The 19,647-nt window shown below is 44.7% G+C and overlaps 1 pseudogene; it reads left to right on the top strand.

The window, feature by feature from the left end:
• Positions 1–7,533: 7,533 nt before the first annotated feature.
• On the top strand, positions 7,534–7,959 carry LOC100352635 (protein N-terminal glutamine amidohydrolase pseudogene; annotated as a pseudogene).
• Positions 7,960–19,647: the final 11,688 nt, after the last annotated feature.

Raw genomic sequence — 19,647 nt, 5'->3', positions numbered from 1 at the left:
AGACACGCTGGTGCCTCCATGGTGTCTCTACAGGGCCTTGTGCTCCTGGCTGATGCCTCTCTTGTCCCCTGGCTGGAGTTGTTTTTTGCGTGCTGCGTAACCAGGTGCTTGCTGTGTTGTTCTTTCTTGTCTCCCTCATGCTGGCCACTCAGTTGTTTCTTCAATAAAATGGGGTAGAATAGTTACATACAGCGAGGGAAGGCAGGCAAATGTGCAGGCAGGCTCTACACAGCAAACGGCATCTGAAGTCAGCCACACAGATGGGAAACATGTGTGCAGGTGGAAATGAGGAAAGGAACAAAGACAGGAGCACACCAAAGGGGGAGGGGCGGTGTAGTGATCAGCCTGGAGGAGTGGCTGGTGGACGGAAGCAGGAGAAAACAAGTTCAATACATTAGAACTGCGTGTTAGAATAAAGTTATGGCAGGCTCTTGAGGGCTGTACCAAGGAACTTGTCTTTAATTTTGAAGACAAAGAGTTACTGGATGTTTGCAAGCAGGGCAATGATCCAACTTGAGTGCTACTGTAGAAAAATCAAACTGGAGGAGCTGGCACCATGGCATAGTGGGCTAAGCCTCTGCCTGTGGTGCCAACATCCCATACGGGCTCCAGTTCGAGTCCCAGCTGCTCCTCTTCTGATCCAGCTCTCTGCTATGACCTGGGAAAGCAGTAGAAGATGGCCCAAGTGCTTGGGTTCCTGCACCCATGTGGGAGACCCAGAAGAAGCTCCTAGCTTTGGGTCAGCCCAGCTCCAGCCATTGCTGCCATCTGGGGGAGTGAACCAGCGGACAGAAGACCTTTCTCTCTGTCTCTCCCTCTCTCGGTATCTCTACCTCTCAAATAAATAAATAAAAATCTTTTAAAAATAGAAAAAATCCAACTGGAAGCCAGTGAAATTGGGAGGGGTAAGAGACGAGAAAGATGGAGAAAGGAGCATGATGGGAGCAGTGGCAGGAGGCCCTGTGCACCTGCAGCAACGCTACCCTCTGGAAGCCTCACCCATGCCACCACGCAGGGCTTCTATCAGCACAAGACTTCACAAGATCTCCACAGTCAATGCAGACCCTGCACGTAGGCCATGTCTGCTGCTGAAACGGAACACCTGATGTGGGGTAATTTACAAAGAACAGAAACTATCTTCTCACAGTTCAGGGGCTGGGAAGGCCACGCTCCAGGCAGCAGCATCTGCTGAACCTTCTTGCCGTCTCCTCCCACGGTGGCAGAGCAGAGAGAAAAGCCAGCAAACCTGCGCCCTCACGCCCTTTCATCAGGGCCCAAGCCCGCTCACAAGGGAGGAGCCCTGTGGAGGCAGTCACTTGTCATCACTAGCCCAGCAGCCCTGAAGCTTCCACACCTGAATTTGGAGGAGCTACCACCCCTCAAACCGCCACATTCCTGAACGCACAGAACCATGCGGACCTATCATCCCATCTGGTTTCCAGACAGAACCTGAGCAATGTGGAAGGGGCTATGAAAGAAGCAATGCGTGCCAGAGGCAGACCCAGGGCCTGGGAAGCCCCCAGAGCAGGCGAGCAGAAACGCAGGATTTATTCTTCCGTTTGCATTTCCTTCCAGGAGTGCCAATGTGTTTTCTTCTCTTGGTCCCCAGTTTGCCACGGTTCCTAGCTCATTATGCTGGACTGGGTTACTGGTTGAGATGCTTTCTCTGAATGTTTCCAGCTGTTCTGTTCCCTGCCTTCTACTTATGTGCACTTTCTGTCTCCCATCATGCTATTCCAGCACCTGCTGTGAACACAACTGAGTTGGCTTCCTTCCTGCCCTGCCCTGCCCGGCCCAGCCCACCATGTTCCACGCCCACACTTTCCTATCTACGCTTTACTAGCCTCGGCAAGAAAGGAGCCAATTAATATTTATTAAGCACTTATTACAGATGAGGCACTGTGCTAAACCACTGAAATACCTAATGTAATTTCTAAAGTTTATTAGTTAGCTATTTGAAAGGCAGAGTTACAAAAAGAAGAGGGGGAGGGGGGAGAAGAGAGGAGGGGAAGAAGGAGGGGAGGGGAAGAGGGAGGGGAGGAGGAGAGGGAGAGAAGGGGGAGAGGGAAATCTTCCATCTACTGGTTCGCTCCCCAAATGGCTGCAACGGGCAGGGCTCAGCCAGGCTGAAGCCAGGAGTTTCTTCCAGGTCTCCCATGTGGGTGCAAGGGCCCAAGCACTTGGGCCATCTTCTACTGCCCTCCCAGGCACATTATCAGGGAGCTGGATTGGAAGTGGAGGAGCCAGGTCTCTAACCAGTGCCCATATGGGATGCCAGCACCATAGGTGGAGGCTCAACCTACTATGCTGCAACACCAGCGCCTAAATACCTGATAGAATTTGATTCTCAAAGCAAGTTTATGAAATAAGTTCAATTATTGTTCCCATTTAACAGATGAGAAAACTGATATTCAGGGAACTTTTGCAACTCTGGTTGTACAGCTCACAGCCAGGATTTCACTCAGCACAATTTCATACGTTATCTGCAGCACCAAGTGCTTTAACAACTACAAAGATCTGTAACAATGGAAGTTTCTGGGCAGGAATTTAGTCTAGCAGTTAAGAGGCTGATGGGTGGGGCAGCACCATTTGGAAGGCAGAGTTACAAAGAGGAAGAGAGGAAGAGAGAGAGAAACACCAGTCTTCCATCCATTAGTTCATTGCCCAAATTGCCACAATGGCCAGAGCTGAGCCAGGTGCCAGAAGCTTCCACTGGGTCTCCCAGGTGGGTAGCAGGGGCCCAGGGATTTGAGCCATCTTCTGCTGCTTTTCCAGGTGCAACAGCAGTGAGCTGGATGAGAAGTAGAGCAGCAAGAATATGAACCTGCACACATAATGGTATATTGGCCCTGCAGGCAGTGGCTTAACCCACTATACCAAAGCACTGGCCCCTAAGATGCTGTTTAAGATGTCTGTGTCCCATATTGGAGTACTGGTGTTGGAGGCTCAACTCCACTCCTGACTCCAGCTTCCTGCTAATGCAGACGCTGCGTGGCAGCAGTGATGGCTCACCATTTGGGTCCCTGCTACCCCTGTGTGAGGCCCAGACTGAGATCTAGTTATGATGATAAATTTGCTTTAGCTTGCTTTAATAATGATATAAGTGTACTCCAAACAGTTCATGTAAAATAAAATAAAAGATAAGTTAATTTACATGCTTAACGTTTTGAAATCCATGCATATAAGTATCTTCAAAAAGCTCACAGAAAAATACATTTTATGAAAATACTGTGCATGGATTTCACATTTCTTGAAGCAAGTAAACTTATCTTTTAATTCCATAGTCCAGTGACTTTTTGAGGACCCCTTATATTTTAGTTCATGAACATACTCATACTACACTTACGGATGTTTAAGTCATTTCTAATGTTTTGTTATTAAATGCATCCTAGTATTTAGCTCATGTGCCACACAATAGGCTTTATTTAGGGTATATACCTGGATATAGATTTCTGAGTTAAAGGGTGTGGGCATATCCATTTCCATTTCTAGATTTATTTGGATTTCATCTTCCAAATGGTCAGAGCAATTTACACTGCCAAAAGTGTCCCGCATTCTTACCACCACTTGCATTACCAAGATCAGAAGCAAATATGGCAAAATCTACAGAGTGGTCCATGGGTGTATTGCGTTATTTTGTTCTTTACTTCTCCATACATTTGAAATATTTCATAATTAAAATAGTAATCAAAATAAAAATGTTTTTATTATTGTCTGCTTTTACCAGTGGCTTAGATGAAAACCTAGAATTCTCACTGATAGTGCCTGAAGATAAAATAAAGTTAATAAGGAATAAGATTTATGAAAGTTAAACACCCAAATTAAATATAACCTTGCTACAAACTGACCAAAGCAACAAAATTAAAGAGAAGCAGATTACAGGTTAAAAAATGAAATATTACCTTCACACACACAGGGTAGAAGGAGCTATCTTAGCAACAGCTTTGACATAAAGAAGTAAGGGGTGAAGTGAAGTAAGGATAGGTCTGGTTGACCTGAATCAGGCTATGAGCCATCAATGTGATATTTGTTTGTAATAAAGAGGCTAATACCATCTGTACCAGTCAGGATTCCTTGGTTACAAACCACAGAAACTGATTTTGGCTAACTTAAGCAGATAAAAAAATGGATTTACTGGAAAACCATCTCTACTTAAAAAGTTGTCAGTAGGTCTCAGAGCCAGAATGGGAAACAGACAAACACTTGAAGGAGTAGAAGCAGAAGGAAGGAGAGAGCTGGTAGTAGGAGTGGCAGGCTTCCGCTACCACTGTAAACAGAAGTAGGTCCAGGGTGAGAGAAACCTGCCTGATTCTCACTGGGATCGGAGCGAGCCAGGCCACAGTCAAAGCTCTCAGTGCCTGCCTTGCTCTTTAAAGGAATATGCACCTTTCAAAATGTGACATGTTTAGAAGAGACACTTGTGGGGGATCCTGACTTTCATAGGGTCAGTCTGAAAGCCACTGCCAAGGGGAATGGTGGAAGAGACCTGCCTCTTGTTACCCCACATAGTAGGACTAAGGGCCAAGAGTTCAAGTTTCAAGAAGACAGAGTTGTGATCAAGATGATCAAGGATTTCCAATAAATAGATCTATTCCACAATAGACTTTCCATGGTTTTCATCTTGTTGCACACTGCAGCTGCTCAAGGAAAGAGTAAATTCCCTTCTATGGGATAAAATGGAGGTAATCTTTATGTTAATAGGAAATAGATTGGATAACCCATAGAATCTTTAAATCTTTGAATCTTGATTTCTTTCCCACAAATAAGCTTTCCTGTATAGTCATTCTCTACCCTCTGCTTGCCCTCTATTGGCTTAATTAGACAAGCTTTTTGAGTTGCTATATGGATATAAGATTATAGATGTAAAATCATCTATGACCATATCCTTTAATATATTTAGTATCATCCCTCAGAACTAGATTATATTCCTTTTTCCTGTTATAAGTATCATAATTACACCATATAAAGTTTGCGGGAAACAAGACAAGAAAGGAGAACAAAGAGTATATACAATCTCAACACAAAACTGTGATCGTTAGAAAGTTTTCTTCCAGGTTTTAAATGACTTACAATTTTTTTCCTATGGTTTCTTATGATGGGAAAGATGACACACTCTTAATGTGTTTAATAAACATAGGAAAGTATAAAAAGAAGATTACCTAAGATGTCATCATCTGGAACATCTTGGGGCCCATCCTTTGAGATATTGCTCTATGCATAAATATGCACATGGTGTATTTTAACATTTTATGTCAATGGCATTACCATAAATGTGTGACTGGGGACCCTTCTTTTTTTTTTTTTTTTTTTTTTTTTTTTTTTTTTTTTTTTAGTACTAGTTCTAAATTTTTTTTTTAAACTTTTATTTAATGAATATACGTTTCCAAAGTACGAATAATGGATTACTATGGCTTCCCCCCCATACCGTCCCTCCCACCCACAACCCTCCCCTTTCCCACTCCCTCTCCCCTTCCATTCACATCAAGATTCATTTTCGATTATCTTAATATACAGAAGATCAGCTTAGTATACATTAAGTAAGGATTTCAACAGTTTGCTCCCACACAGAAACATAAAGTGAAAAATAATAGATGATTTTTTTTAATGATGATGAAATCAGATCAGACCTATTGTCATGTTTAATCCCAGTGAGAGTCAAGTTGGGAGTTGATAGTTTCTTTTCTTTTCTTTTCTTTTCTTTTTTTTTTTTTTTTTACAGAGGATCAGTTTAGTATGCATTAAGTAAAGATTTCAACAGTTTGCACCCCCATAGAAACACAAAGTGAAATATATTATTTGAGTACTCGTTATAGCATTAAATCTCAATGCACAGCACATTAAGGACAGAGATCCTACATGAGGAGTAAGTGCACAGTGACTCCTGTTGTTGACTTTACAAATTGACACTCCTGTCTATGGCATCAGTAATCTCCCTATGCTCCAGTCATGAGTTTCCAAGGCTATGGAAGCCCCTTGAGTTCTCCGACTCTTATCTTGTTTAGACAAGGTCATAGTCAAAGTGAAGGTTCTCTCCTCCCTTCAGAGAAAGGTACCTCCTTCTTTGAAGACCTGTTCTTTCCACTGAGATCTCACTCACAGAGATCTTTTGCCAGAGTGTCTTGGCTTTCCATGCCTGAAATACTCTCATGGGCTTTTCAGCCAGATCTGAATGCCTTTAGGGCTGATTCTGAGGCCAGAGTGCTATTTAGGGCATCTGCCATTCTATGAGTCTGCTGAGTATCTCACTTCCCATGTTGGATCACTCTCCCCTTTATTTATTCTATCGGTTAGTGTTAGCAGGTACTAGACTTGCTTATGTGCTCCCTTTGACTCTTAGTCCTTTCATTATGATCAATTGCGAACTGAAATTGATCACTTGGACTAGTGAGATGGCATTGGTACATGCCACCTTGATGGGATTAAATTGGAGTCCCCTGGTATGTTTCTAACTCTACCATTTGGGGCAAGTCAGCTTGAGCATGTCCCAAATTATATATCTCTTCCCTCTCTTATTCCTACTCTTATGTTTAACAGGGATCACATTTCAGTTAAATTTCAACACTTAAGAATAACTGTGTATTAATTACAGAATTAAACCAGTCATATTAAGTAGAACAGACAAAAAAACTACTAAGAGGGATAATGTATTAAGTTGTTCATTAACAGTCAGGGCTATGCTGATCAAGTCACCGTTTTGGGGACCCTTCTATTACTCTGTGGTGTGTCATGGAACTCCTCTTATACCAGTGAGTACATAAATATTGCCTTCTTTTTTAATGATACCATAGCATACTTAAATGAGTCTTTCATAGTTTAACTAATATACTATTGATGAGCATTTTCAACATTTAGGTTGTATCTAAATTTTCACTCTTTGAGCAGTTAAACATCCATACATCTCCATCTTTGTGTATTTCTTCAGGATGTATTTTTCTCAAAGTAATTCTAAGAGAATGCCAAACCAAAGCAGGTAACAGTAGTAAGCTGGATAAAAGAATTGTTCTGGGGCCAGAATTGTGGTACAGTGGGTTAAGCCACTGCCTGCAACACCGACATCCCATATGGGGCCCCCGTTTGTGTCTTATCAGCTACACTTCCAAACCAGCTTCCTGCTAATGGCCTGGGAAAAGCAGAAGATGGCCCAAGTACTGTGTCCCTGCCACTTACATGGGAGACCTGGATGAAGATCCTGGCTCTTAGCTTTGGCCTCACTCAGTTTACTTGGGGAGTGAACCAGCAGATAAAAGACCTCTCTCTGGCTCTTCCTCTCTCTCTCTCAAACTCTAATTTTCAAATAAATAAATAAATCTTTAAAACAAAAACAAAAAAGACTTAGCCCCTGGCCAGGTCACAGCCCAAGCTTGCCCACCATGGAGGGAGGGACAGTCGTGCGCCACCATTGCTAACTGCTACCACCCAGCAGCACTCCATGGGATACCTGTGTCTATAGCAGCTGGTACTGTGAAGAAAATATTTAGAAGCTCTGTGAACACATCAAGAACCATGACTGTCTTCACATTTAATGAGACAAAGATGCTACCGATCCAGAAACAACAGGCAAGACCTGGGAATGGACCTATGACCTGGGATTACCATGCTTTTTTAGTTAATGTTTCAAGTGGAGGACAGAGCTTCACCTAGGATCTCGATACTGTCTTTCCCTTTCCCTGTCCCTTTGACAGTTCCGTAGAAGATGCCTGTAAGTATGATGACAACATTTACCCATAATTCAGGGGGAAATTTAGAGTGATCCACACAAATTCATTGCTTCTGACATGCGTGCACATGAAAATCTCTAGTGGGAACTGGAGAGAGCTGCCTCCGCCCACACCCAGCATTGAGACTGGAGATTCCAAAATGAACCTTAATGATTTCATCAGTGTGGACCCTAAGATGGGATGGGGAGCTGTCTACATGCTATCTGAATTTGCACAGTGGTTTGGAAATAAAAACTACTGAACTTAACATCAGGACATGCAACTGTAGAAAAATTTAGGACATGGAGAAGCCATCCTTTCATTTAGGACATGAACAGTGCAGTATAGTTTGGCCTGGAATTATGTTTTCTGCTTCAATTCAGTTGAGTGGAAATATGAATGAACATAAGTATAAATCAAGTAAAAACTTTTCAGATATGTCAAGTTGAAACTTGATTTAGTGTCTAATTGCTGATACGTTCCTGTGGCTCATGTGTTAGACATGTGTTGACTTATGCCAGTGATTGCTCCTGTTGGGATAAAGGTGTGGTCTTGCAGCCAGGTCCTCCTGCTGGTTCTGGATGTCTACAGTGTCCCCCTGGCTACACAGGAAGCTTCTTGAGGGGAGGGCTGTGGATCATTGCTCTGCTCTGCAAATCTCTGATACCTGGACAAGGTGCCCATAAAATGTTTTCTTGTGACCATGATATTGCTTGAAAAGGGATAATATGGTGAGGTGAATCAATACTAAGCATTAGTTTTGGGGACTATGATGTTGTTAAGAAAACTGTATTCCTCTCAGGCTCAAGTGTTATTTGGTCTATTTATGGCTTTGAATAAAATTGATTTAGAATTTTTTAAGAAAAGACAGCTGGCTAACTCCAGCTGTCAAAGTAACCAGGGTATATTAGAGTACTTCAAAATGTTCGTGAAAAGTAGAATTAAAAATTCTGGTTCCGTGTTTATTGAAGCACTACTCACAATAGCTGATGGAAACAATGTAAATGTTCATCCACTAATGAGTGGACAAAGAAAATGAGGTACATACACACAGTGGAATACTAGCCATTAGAAGGGATGAGATGCTGTCATTTGCAAAAGCATGAATATAAATGGAGGTCATCATGTTAAGTGAAATAAACCAAAAGAGAAGTACCTCATGATCTCACTCATATGTGCAGTCAAAAAAAATAAACAAAGATGATCTCATAGAAGTTAAGAGTATAATGGCGATTACCAGAGACTGTTGAGGGAAGGGGCTAGGAAAAATGGGGAAAGGTTGACTAACAGGTACTAAGGTGTAACTACACAGGGGTCAGAAGTTCTGTGATTCTATTGCACCGTACAGTAACTATAACATATTGTAGTATATTTTTCTATTTAAAAAAAAATCTAGAGATAGGATTTGAGATGTTTTCACCATAAAGAAACTTAAAGGTCCAGTCCAGTGACCTTTATCATGCAAATAAGTCCCAATTACTCTGACTCTGATCACGTAAATAAAGTAGAACTGCCTTTCATTCAAAAAGAAAGAAAGAAAGAAAGAAAGAAAGAAAGAAAGAAAGAAAGAAAGAAAGAAGAAAGAAAGAAAGAAAGGTTAAATGGGGGTGTTGTGGCACACAGGTTAGTACACATACATCCCATATCTTGGGGCTCCTGGGTATGAGTCCTTCTCCATTTCCCATCTAACTTCCTCCTAATGTGCATGCTTGGAAGCAGCAAGTGATGCCTCAAGTACTGGATCCCTACAACCCACAGGGAAGACCTAGACTGAGTCCCAGCTCCCATCTTCTGCCTAGCCTAAACCCGAATATTGCAGGCATTTGGGAAGTGAACTAGCAGATAAAAACAAATAAAATATCTTTTATATCTTTTATTATTTGAAAAGCATATAAGTAAAACCTTACAAAGAATGTTCGGTATTTCCGCCAGATGGACATTGTACAATATATGGATAAACATCACATGGTATACCACAAATATATACTTTTTTTTTTTTTCAGTTGAAGCTTTTTTTAAGATTTATTCATTGGGCCGGCGCCGCGGCTCACTAGGCTAATCCTCCGCCTAGCGGCGCCAGCACACCGGGTTCTAGTCCCGGTTGGGGCGCCGGATTCTGTCCCGGTTGCCCCTCTTCCAGGCCAGCTCTCTGCTGTGGCCAGGGAGTGCAGTGGAGGATGGCCCAAGTGCTTGGGCCCTGCACCCCATGGGAGACCAGGAAAAGCACCTGGCTCCTGGCTTCTGCCATCGGATCAGCGCGGTGCGCCAGCCTCAGCGCGCCGGCCGCGGCGGCCATTGGAGGGTGAACCAACGGCAAAGGAAGACCTTTCTCTCTGTCTCTCTCTCTCACTGTCCGCTCTGCCTGTCAAAAAAATAAAAATAAAAAAAAAAGATTTATTCATTCGAGAGGCAGAGCTATGGGTGGGGGGAAGCAGGGAAGGAGATGGAAGAGAGAGATATTTCATCCATTGGTTCACTCTCCAAATGGCCGTGACAGCCAGGGCTGAGTCAGGCCAAAACCAGGAGTTTCTTCCAGGTCTCCCATGGGGGTGCAGGGGGTCCAAGGACTTGGGCCATCTTCCACTGCTTTCTCAGGCCATTAGCAGGAAGCTTAATTGGAAGTAGAACAGCCAGGACCCGAACCAGAGCCCATATGGGATGCTGGCACTGCAGGTAGAGGCTTAACCTTCTATGCCACAGTGCTGGGCCCATGTTGAAACTTTTTTAAAATAAAAAGCTTTGAAATTCATGCATAGTTTTTTTTATGATACACATTTTCCATGAATTCTTGAAGACCACTTGTATTATAGGTTTGAGCAGAGAAACTGTCCCCTCACTGGTGGAATTTCTAGTCAATAAATAGGTTCTAGTGCACTCCTAAAAATGTTTCTGGTCTACCTTTGACAGAAGCTCCCAGAACTCCCCACTTGTTATCCAAAGTGCTAAAGTACCCCTCTCCCAGCCCCGGCAACCAAGGCACTGCCTCTCCCCTCGCCCACTGCATCCTGTTTCTAGCCCTTCTCACCCTGCCCAGAAGCTGTTGATGCCATGCTGGCTCTCTTCTTTAAAGTGAGGAAGAAGAAATCCGCCTTCTACCCTTCAAACCAGCTTCTCTACATCCAAATTGCAGAGCAAGCTCACACCTTATAGTGCTAGCCCAGGTCAGCACATCTGCCTTCCAGGAATTCACAAGTCACAAGCAACCCCAGACTTGAAGAATTCTGGTTACAAAGCAGAGCTCACTGACACAGAGACTGGATTTTAAAGTCAGCTCAGAAAGCAAAACATCAAGGCAGAGCCTGCTGCTGGCCTCCTCAACCCTCACACTCATCCCACACTAAGAGAACCCCAATTCTATTCTGGATCACTGCATGTTCAGCTAAAGGATCCTATTTTCCAGGCTCCCTGGAGGCGGCCGATGATCCAGAATCATTGGGGTGGGGTGGGACGGGGCTACGCAGAAGGCACTGTAAAGGGGTTTACTCTACTGGTGTGGTTGCATGTTTGTTCCTTTCTCCTGTCTTGCCTAGAATAGGGGCTGTGAGATGTTCCTGTCATCACCTTGGATTGTGAGGTAACTCTGAGTTGGAAAACATAAGCCAGTAAGAGTAAAACCAAGACAGGCACAGCCTGGATCTCTGTTGTCCATGGGGTCCCCAGCCCTCAACCACTTTTAATGCTGCACAGTTCTTTGTTGGAAAGAAATCAATCTTCATCATGCTTAATTAGTTGAATTTTATTCTATAGGCATCTAACACTAAACTTGAACAACCAAAAATGATTAAAAATCCTTTTTCAAAATTCCACAGGACACCACTGTGTGAAGACTTGTCTCTCAAGCAGTCCAACACTCCTTTCAACAAAGTGACAAAATACTCAGTGCAACATTCATAAAACCGAGACAAAAAAAAAAAAAAAAAAAAAAAAACAAAAAACACTGAGACCTAATAAAGACCACATTATTTTTTTTTAATCTATTTTATTTATTTTTTTGACAGGCAGAGTGGACAGTGAGAGAGAGAGACAGAGAGAAAGGTCTTCCTTTTGCCGTTGGTTCACCCTCCAATGGCCGCCGCGGCCGGCGCGCTGAGGCTGGCGCACCGCGCTGATCCGATGGCAGAAGCCAGGAGCCAGGTGCTTTTCCTGGTCTCCCATGGGGCCCAAGCACTTGGGCCATCCTCCACTGCACTCCCTGGCCACAGCAGAGAGCTGGCCTGGAAGAGGGGCAACCGGGACAGAATCCGGCGCCCTGACCGGGACTAGAACCCAGTGTGCCGGCACCGCAAGGCGGAGGATTAGCCTAGTGAGCCGCGGCACTGGCCAAAGACCACATTCTAATTTCCCATTTATTCTCTAGAGCTGTTACTGTTGGGTGGGTTGGCAGGGAGAATGGTCCAGATCCTTTAAGTGTGTTTTTGTGCATGTTTTCACATCTTTCCTGCCTCTTTCTTATAAAAAGTTATTGAATTAGATAATTAAATGTGTTTGCTGAAATTTCAGTGTTTTTTAAAAATTGTTTAGTCATTAAATTAGTGATTTTTTAAAATTATCTGACAAGTATCTTCTGAATAACTGTTCTTTACAGGAACTCGGCAGCCTTCTCCTTCCAATACAACACGTTCCATGGGTCTAATTCCCAGGTGCTCATTTTGGAGGCCTCGCCACAGGATTACCTGGGAAAGGACCAAAACTCCCTCCCAGTCAAGTCGTCTAAAAGGCCACTGTGGGGCCAGAGCTGTGGCTTAGCCAGTAAAGCTACTGCCTGTAGTGCTGGCATCCCCCATGGGTGCCAGTCCAAGTCTCAGCTGCTCCACTGCCAGTCCAGCTCTCTGCTGTGGCCTGGGAAAGCAGTGGAAGATGGCCCAAGTCCTTGGTCCCCTGCACCCACGTGGGAGACCCTAAGAAGCTCCTGGCTCCTGGCTTAGAATTGGCATAGCACTGCAGCCATTTGGGGAGTGACCCAGGTAAACCAGTGGATGGATAAATTCTCCCTCTCTATTTCTCTGTGTCTGTAACTCTGCCTTTGAAGTATACAAATAAATCTTTCAAAAAAAAAAAAGGTCATTGTGACAACACAAAATATCATCATACAAGCAATTCCCACCATCAAATCTAAGAGGTTCATTTAAAACCTTGGTCAGGACATGAGTTGGGAGGGGTGGAGAGAGGAGGAGAGAAGAAAGCAAAAAACAAGAGGAGCATACTGGCCAAAGTCCTTGTGTGGGCTGCTGCAACAGACCGGCCAGGAGACCTCACAGTGGTCCTGGGGCTAGATGTTCCTGGAGGCCCGTGGCAACCAAACACAGCTCTCTGACTTGACCTTTGCCTACAATATTGAAAATAATTGTGCTAAAGACTACTTTTTCCTAAGAGTCCATTATATGTTCATAGTGTTTTAGGTATCTTGTAAACATCATCTTTATTCTTCAAGACAAAACTAAAACTGAATTTACAGGTAAGGAAACCAAGTCAAGCCACAGTACACAAGCAGTTTCAAAGACTCCACTGTATCCGGTCACACGATCAACCCCACGCTGGTGGGGAGGAAAGTAAGTCGGCTCCACATGAAAGATTGCACAATGCGTGTGGATGGGTACTTCTGTTACAGGAGAACAGAGACTTGGCACATGACTCTGCCACACTTATCAAAATCACACCATGTGAAAGCCATCTCACTGGTCCCCACTGAAGAGACTGTTCGAACATGAGAGGGACCGCCCAGTATTGAGGTGATCTACAAATAATTCACATAGCTGAAAACACAAATGACCAAGTCTTCCTGCTAATCCCTGGGAGGTGAGAATGCTAGTATATACAGATAAGGGCATATTTTTGTTACTGTTGTTAATAAAAGTCAGTTTACTTCTTTATAGGGAGAAGAATATTGAAACTTCCAAGGCCTAAATACCTGACCAGCTATCTTGCCTTGGGTTACCTCCCGCAATCAAACATCTTGCTTTAACTTCCTGTTGCGGTGTACTCAATGGTACCAATAAACTGCAAGCTTCTTGAACATGCTGACTGAACACGCTTCCAAGTTCTGCTGTGAGGATCAAATGAAGATGCCAGGCCCAGCTTAAGCGCTCAATACAGAGAACTACGCGCTATTTTGATAAGAAGCCACTTTCCTACATGCAGCTGTAACCAGCACAACTTGCTGAATCCACCTTAGCACCACTTGCAGTGTTTACACCCGCTCCCCTCTGTGCCCAAGAGGGACTAAGAGGCCACAGGTGCAGTCCAGAAGGTGAGGGTTGGAGGTAGCTTCCAGAGGACGATGCCATCCATTATAGCTCCAGGAATCCCTAGGTTCTCCCTGACCTATGATAACTCAGAGAGCACCTAAAGGGTCATCTGTAGGAGTGAAATTGACACTTTGAGATGCAATGACTTTGAACAGCTCTTGCCTCAACTGTTAAACAGCAATTTGTTTTCATACTATTTGTTGAACTCTTTACTTAGTATGTATATAAAGTTAATTGAAACTAGCTCTTAGTAAAAAATAAGAATGGGAATAGGAAAAGAAGAGGAAGAAGGGTGGGAGTGTGGTGGGAGGCTGGATACAGTGGGAAGAATCACTGTTACTAAAGTTGTATTTATGAAATGCATGAAGTTTGCATTCCTTAAACAAAAGGTATCTGGGGGGAGGGGAAGCTCTAAGTATCAAAGTCAAACAAACAAACAAAAATGCCCAGAAATCACCAGCTCTCCAGAGATACGGAAAACGTGTTTCTCATACTCTTTAGACAAATTTTAATAAACATTGCTAGTTCCCAAGCCAAGAAAAGTGTTGAAGAGAGGAGAGGCCATTATGATGAAGGATGAACAAAGGGCAAACATTTCTTTGTGTTGGTCACAGGTTAAGGGGAATACCCGCTCTAACAGACCATCAACACCCTCAAAATAGCATGATGGTGGGGCAGTTGCTTAGGCTAGCATAAGACATCCACATTCCAACTGGCAGTACCTAGGTCTGATTCCCGACTCCCTGTCCTGATTCCAACTTACTGCCAGTGCAGACCCAGGAGACAGTGATGATGGCTCAAGCAATTGGATCCCTGCCACACACGGAAGACCTGGATTGTGTGGTTCCCAGCTTCAGCTGGGTCCCTGCCCAGTCACTGCATGTATTTGAGGAATGAACCAGCAGATGGAATCTGTCTGTGTGTGTGTGCACACGTGTGTGCGCTCAACAAAAGTAGGAAAGGGTGCTATAGGTGCCCAGATGAACATGTTCCTCAACTTCATTCATTCTCAATTATTCAGTATCAGCATACCTTTAGTACCTTATTTTCAGTAAATCTTTGTTAAATGTGTAAATAAATAAATATCTGATCTTTGGGGAGTCTGTATATTTTGGTCTAGCCCTGGTGACTATAAATTCTGGGCAATCTGTTCCTTCATTCGGGTTACTCGGTAAATACTTGCTGCCGAGATGGCGAAGCCTTGCTCAAGCAGCGTCCATTCTACCCTGTGCTAGTGACTACACAGCTGCCTCCCCAACACTCCTTTGGGTGGATTTCACCTACAGAGCCTGGAAGGGGCCCATGCAGCTTCACTCTGCCTTCCCATCCCTGCCTACCCCACACTTGGCCCAGGCTGCATCCCTAAATCATTTCCCTCTCTGGTCTCTTTGTCATGGGTGCCTGCCTCACCCCTACTCCCAACTCACAGTCTTCTCCCCACCTCCCCTCCAGGGAGAGAGATGCTGCGTTCTTCCCTGGAAGGGAGGCATCCACAGAGCCGACACGAATTGGCTGCCCTTTCTAAGAGCACTGAACATCTTGAAGATATTTGTAATTTGACTCACAACTGGAGGACATAATTCATTGCTTGCTGAATCAAAGTCTACCAGCTGCCAGGGGATTCCAGAGACCATCGGTGCAATACTTAAAAATAAAAACCAAGTGGAATAGTTTAACTTTCATCCTACCCTCCTACAAAGGGACATATACACTCACAACCAAGCCCTGGGCTCTTGCTCTTGGACAGAATAAACCATACGCCGCTTGCTGCCTCACCACACCCCTTGATCTCCAAGGGGAGATGGCTCAGCTCATATTTGAGACATATAGACTGTGCATGCAAATCAGGCAGGCTGCAAAGTTAACAGTAAAACACTGTCAGCTATAAGGGGCTTAAGGGATAGAGGGAACCCCAGCCAAGGAGAGGGATGCACTCTCGCTCCCCTAGGCAATTAATCATCTATATGTGCAAGGAGATGACCTCTGGGAAGATTACGTGAGTCTCTGCAGCTTGCCCAGCCTCTGCTTTCCAGCTGGGCCATGGTATCAGGCAGTTCAACCAGTCCCCCTCCCATGGCCAAACCTTGGAGGACAGGAAAAACACAGGTTGCTAATTGACAGGAGAGACTGTGAGGACCCAAAACATCCTCTCTGTGCATTCAGGGCTGGCAGGCACTGTCAGCACAGATGCTCTGGCCCTGACTGTCCCCGTGGTTCTACACACAGACACTGAGTTAAAGCAGATACCCAACCATATTCAAGGGATGGCTTTCAAGATCTGATTAAGTTCAATAATAAAAAGCTTTGCCATGTATTAAGGACTAACTGCGTGTTCCACGCCTTGCTAAATTCTCGGGATACAATCTAAGTGAATTGACATGGCAGCTTTTTGAGAAAGGGACTTTGCTTATCTCATTTTCACAGATGAGAAAATTGAGGCCCAGAGAGATTCAGTGATTTGCCCAAAGTTAAGTGATTGTTGAGTGACAGACATGGGATTTGAACTCAGTTCAGGCTGAGTTAGAAGCCGTTATATGAAAACACCAGACTGCTGCTTCTGCCTTGAAGCCGAAGGAAGTCTCGTGAGAAATAAAGTCTTTTCTGAACTGAGGATAAAGGAAATTTTCATTCCCTCAAACAAACTGTAGATGTCTCTGCTTCAGTAACAATGACTGTGGAAACAACTAGGACACAGATTTGTGACCCAACTATAGGAGCAACTAGTATATTCTTGCAATATGTTCTGGCTTTTATTTCTCTTCCCATTCCCAACTTCTTATCTTCCCACGCCTTCCTAATCCTGTGTGTATGTGTGTGTGTTTATTTTGGTGTGTGCATTCCAGAATCCACTGAAAATATTTTATAGAATTATATGGGAAAAATACAGAAAAAAAGAGATGAATAGATGATTAAATTGATGGACAGATGAACATGCAGAGATAGATGGATGAAGAAATGGGCACACAAATGATCAGACACACAGACAGATGCATGGACAAATAAATGGATAATGAAGTGAAGAGATACATGGGCAGACAGATCAACAGATGGACAGAGTGTACCCGATTCATGTAGAACCTGACTCTGACAATCCCCCACACCGGCCACCTGGACCCTCTGAGAATTAGAGCTGATCACAAGGTAACCCACCCCCTCTCTACATGAGGGCCTGGGTGGTCCTAGGAAGTCAGATCACCTTGCCCCTGTCACTAGGATTGGCTATTTCATGCCTGCTCAACAAGGAGGAGCCAGGTATGGCCAAATACAGACCCAGAACCACCACTCAAGTCCACTGCTCCATCAGGCCTTGCTCTGCTGCCCTGCACTGCAAGGAGTCTCTATCCTCACCACGTGACCAGTGCTACTGTACTGGTTTTCATCTTTTATGCATGGACTTTTACATCCCTCTCATCCCACCACTACCCCCAGCCAGGTGATAAGTATCCTTAGGGCAAAAAGGAAACCTCTCCCCTCTGTTTGAGGAGCACTTACTTCAGCGCACTGTGATGATCTGATGGGGGAGGGTCCCACTGAGCCATCACAGAAGTGTCAGTCATTGGCTTCTGCACTTTGGGAATTTCTTTAGCCTCTTGGAGATCCTGTCAGAAAATGTGTGCGATCCTCAATGACATCGTCCACAAATGGCAACGACTGAAAATGTCTTAGCCCCATCAGAAAGGCTACTTATTCAGTGTTTACTAGGCATATAATAACAGCTAATAATTAGAGAGTTCCTACTACTGATCTATGTGATTTAAACTCAATCTACATCAAAACACCAAAATGTAAGTTATACTGTTATCCACATACCACAAATGAGAGGATGTATGCTAAACAAGGTCAAAAAACTCAGTCAAGGTCACACTTCAGCAGAAGCCCGAGCCTGAGCTGCAATCTCCATCAGACTCTCAGCCTGTGGTCTCCACCTCCAAGCTATGGGGCCACTTCCAAGTGGTTCCAGTGGTGTAGCCCTCTTGACTCTGTGGAAAGTGGTTAGAGTTTTGTGGGCGTCTTCTGCCCGATTCTGACCACGTAATTCCTCCCTCTAATCAGACAAGCACAGCTGGGTTTCAGCACAGAGCAATGGCTGGCTCATGCCTCTCCATCCCATTAATGACCTGCCTATCTCTGCTTAACTTCCAAAACCAAGTGAAAAAGGGCACCTGAGCGGAAAGTCACAGCATGGGTTCAACCAGCTACTCAATGGCTTCGTGACTTAGCCCCCATCACATAACGTTGGCAAGCCTCAGTTTCCTCATGTGCAAACAACAACAGTAATATCTGCCTGGGATGCTACCCAAGGCTATTGTGAGAATCAGAGCCCAAGGGTGGAAGACGACTCACACAGCGAAAGGTGCTCCAGTTGGCTCTGCCGAAGCCCTTGGCAGCATTCCTGCATTAAGGCTCCCTCGGCAAATGCGATCTAATGAGGTGATTCAAACAGGCTTCCCAAAGGTATTACAGATCATTGCTAGGAAATGCTAAGTGGTATCCGAGAGTTCAACCAGCCCTAAAGGTTATGTTTGAGGCTTGTGAGTAAACCTCAGTTATTTCACTCTGGGCTCCTGTCCACTTGGCTGTGAGGCTAGAAATGCTTCAGGCTTTCTCTGTTCAGACTTGGTTTGACCACAGTCATATTAAATCTTAAATCATCCAGTGGTGATGGCAAAGAACAAGCTATGTCAGACCTTAGCTATGCTGCCTTTTGTTACTATTCATAACAATTTCCTAAGTATTTAGAAAGCTCCAACATCAAGCCTCAGGCTTAAAAGAAATGATATCAAGCCCAAAGGAACTCGGTGCTAATTTCACTGGAAATTCAAAGTAGGTCCCAGACAGCAGGGTTGTGTTACTTCATCCCCTTGGTAACCAAAGGGCTCCAGGACCAAGGCAGGCCTCTGCTTGCAGGAAGGAGGCTGCTGTTTTCCAGGGCTGAGACCCAGCCCTTGGCCTCCCTGCACCATCCCTGGCCCCTTTTCCTCTCTTCAGGGCCTCTCTCCTCTTGCAGCTGACAGCAATGCCTCTACTTCCCCTCCAGCAGCACTTTAACTGAGGCATCAAAGTGAGCACCACCAGCAGAGAGGCACAAATGGACATCCTGAGCCTTCTCTGGGCATGCGCGAAGAGGCACACACTGTAGCCTATGCTGCGCTGTAATCCCGCACAAAGGCTTCCCTGGGATCTAACTATGAGGCTAGAGCATGGACATTCTAAATGACAGGTGGCTGGGACTCTTTAAACAAGTCAGGGATTCCAAGGTGGTGTATAGTGCATGATGTGATGTGCTAGACTAGGGATAAACTGTGAAAGAAAGGGGTGAGAACTACACTGGAAATCCTACAGGAAGAGGAGAAATGCTGTTGACCTGTGTGGAGGGTGCAGACACACAGCATGAATGCAGGCCCAACACTCAACTGCAGAGGCTGAGAGCTGGAGCAGGTGGCAGCTTGGAGATGGAGGGGAGACTGGACTGCAGCAACCATGGTGACATAACCCATGGTGAAAGAGAGCATGGCATGAGTCCAGACTGGAGCCCTGGGAGCTAGAGGTTGCTAGTGGTAGCCCGTGGACCCAGTGGAAGTAGAAGGGGCACATGTGTCTCACGCCCGCCAGCTTCCTACAACAGTGCCTGCTGCCTGGCTGAGAAAGGGTGGGTGCCAGTATGGGTCCAAGTGGCAGATACACAAGCCTTCATGCGCATGTGC

This window comes from Oryctolagus cuniculus, chromosome 1 (genome assembly GCF_051225735.1).
Source record: "Oryctolagus cuniculus isolate XC-2025 breed Fujian yellow rabbit chromosome 1, ASM5122573v1, whole genome shotgun sequence".
Classification (NCBI taxonomy): Eukaryota; Metazoa; Chordata; class Mammalia; order Lagomorpha; family Leporidae; genus Oryctolagus; species Oryctolagus cuniculus.
The sequence above is the reverse complement of the archived record's forward strand: the minus strand, read 5'-3'. Positions and strand labels throughout refer to the sequence as shown.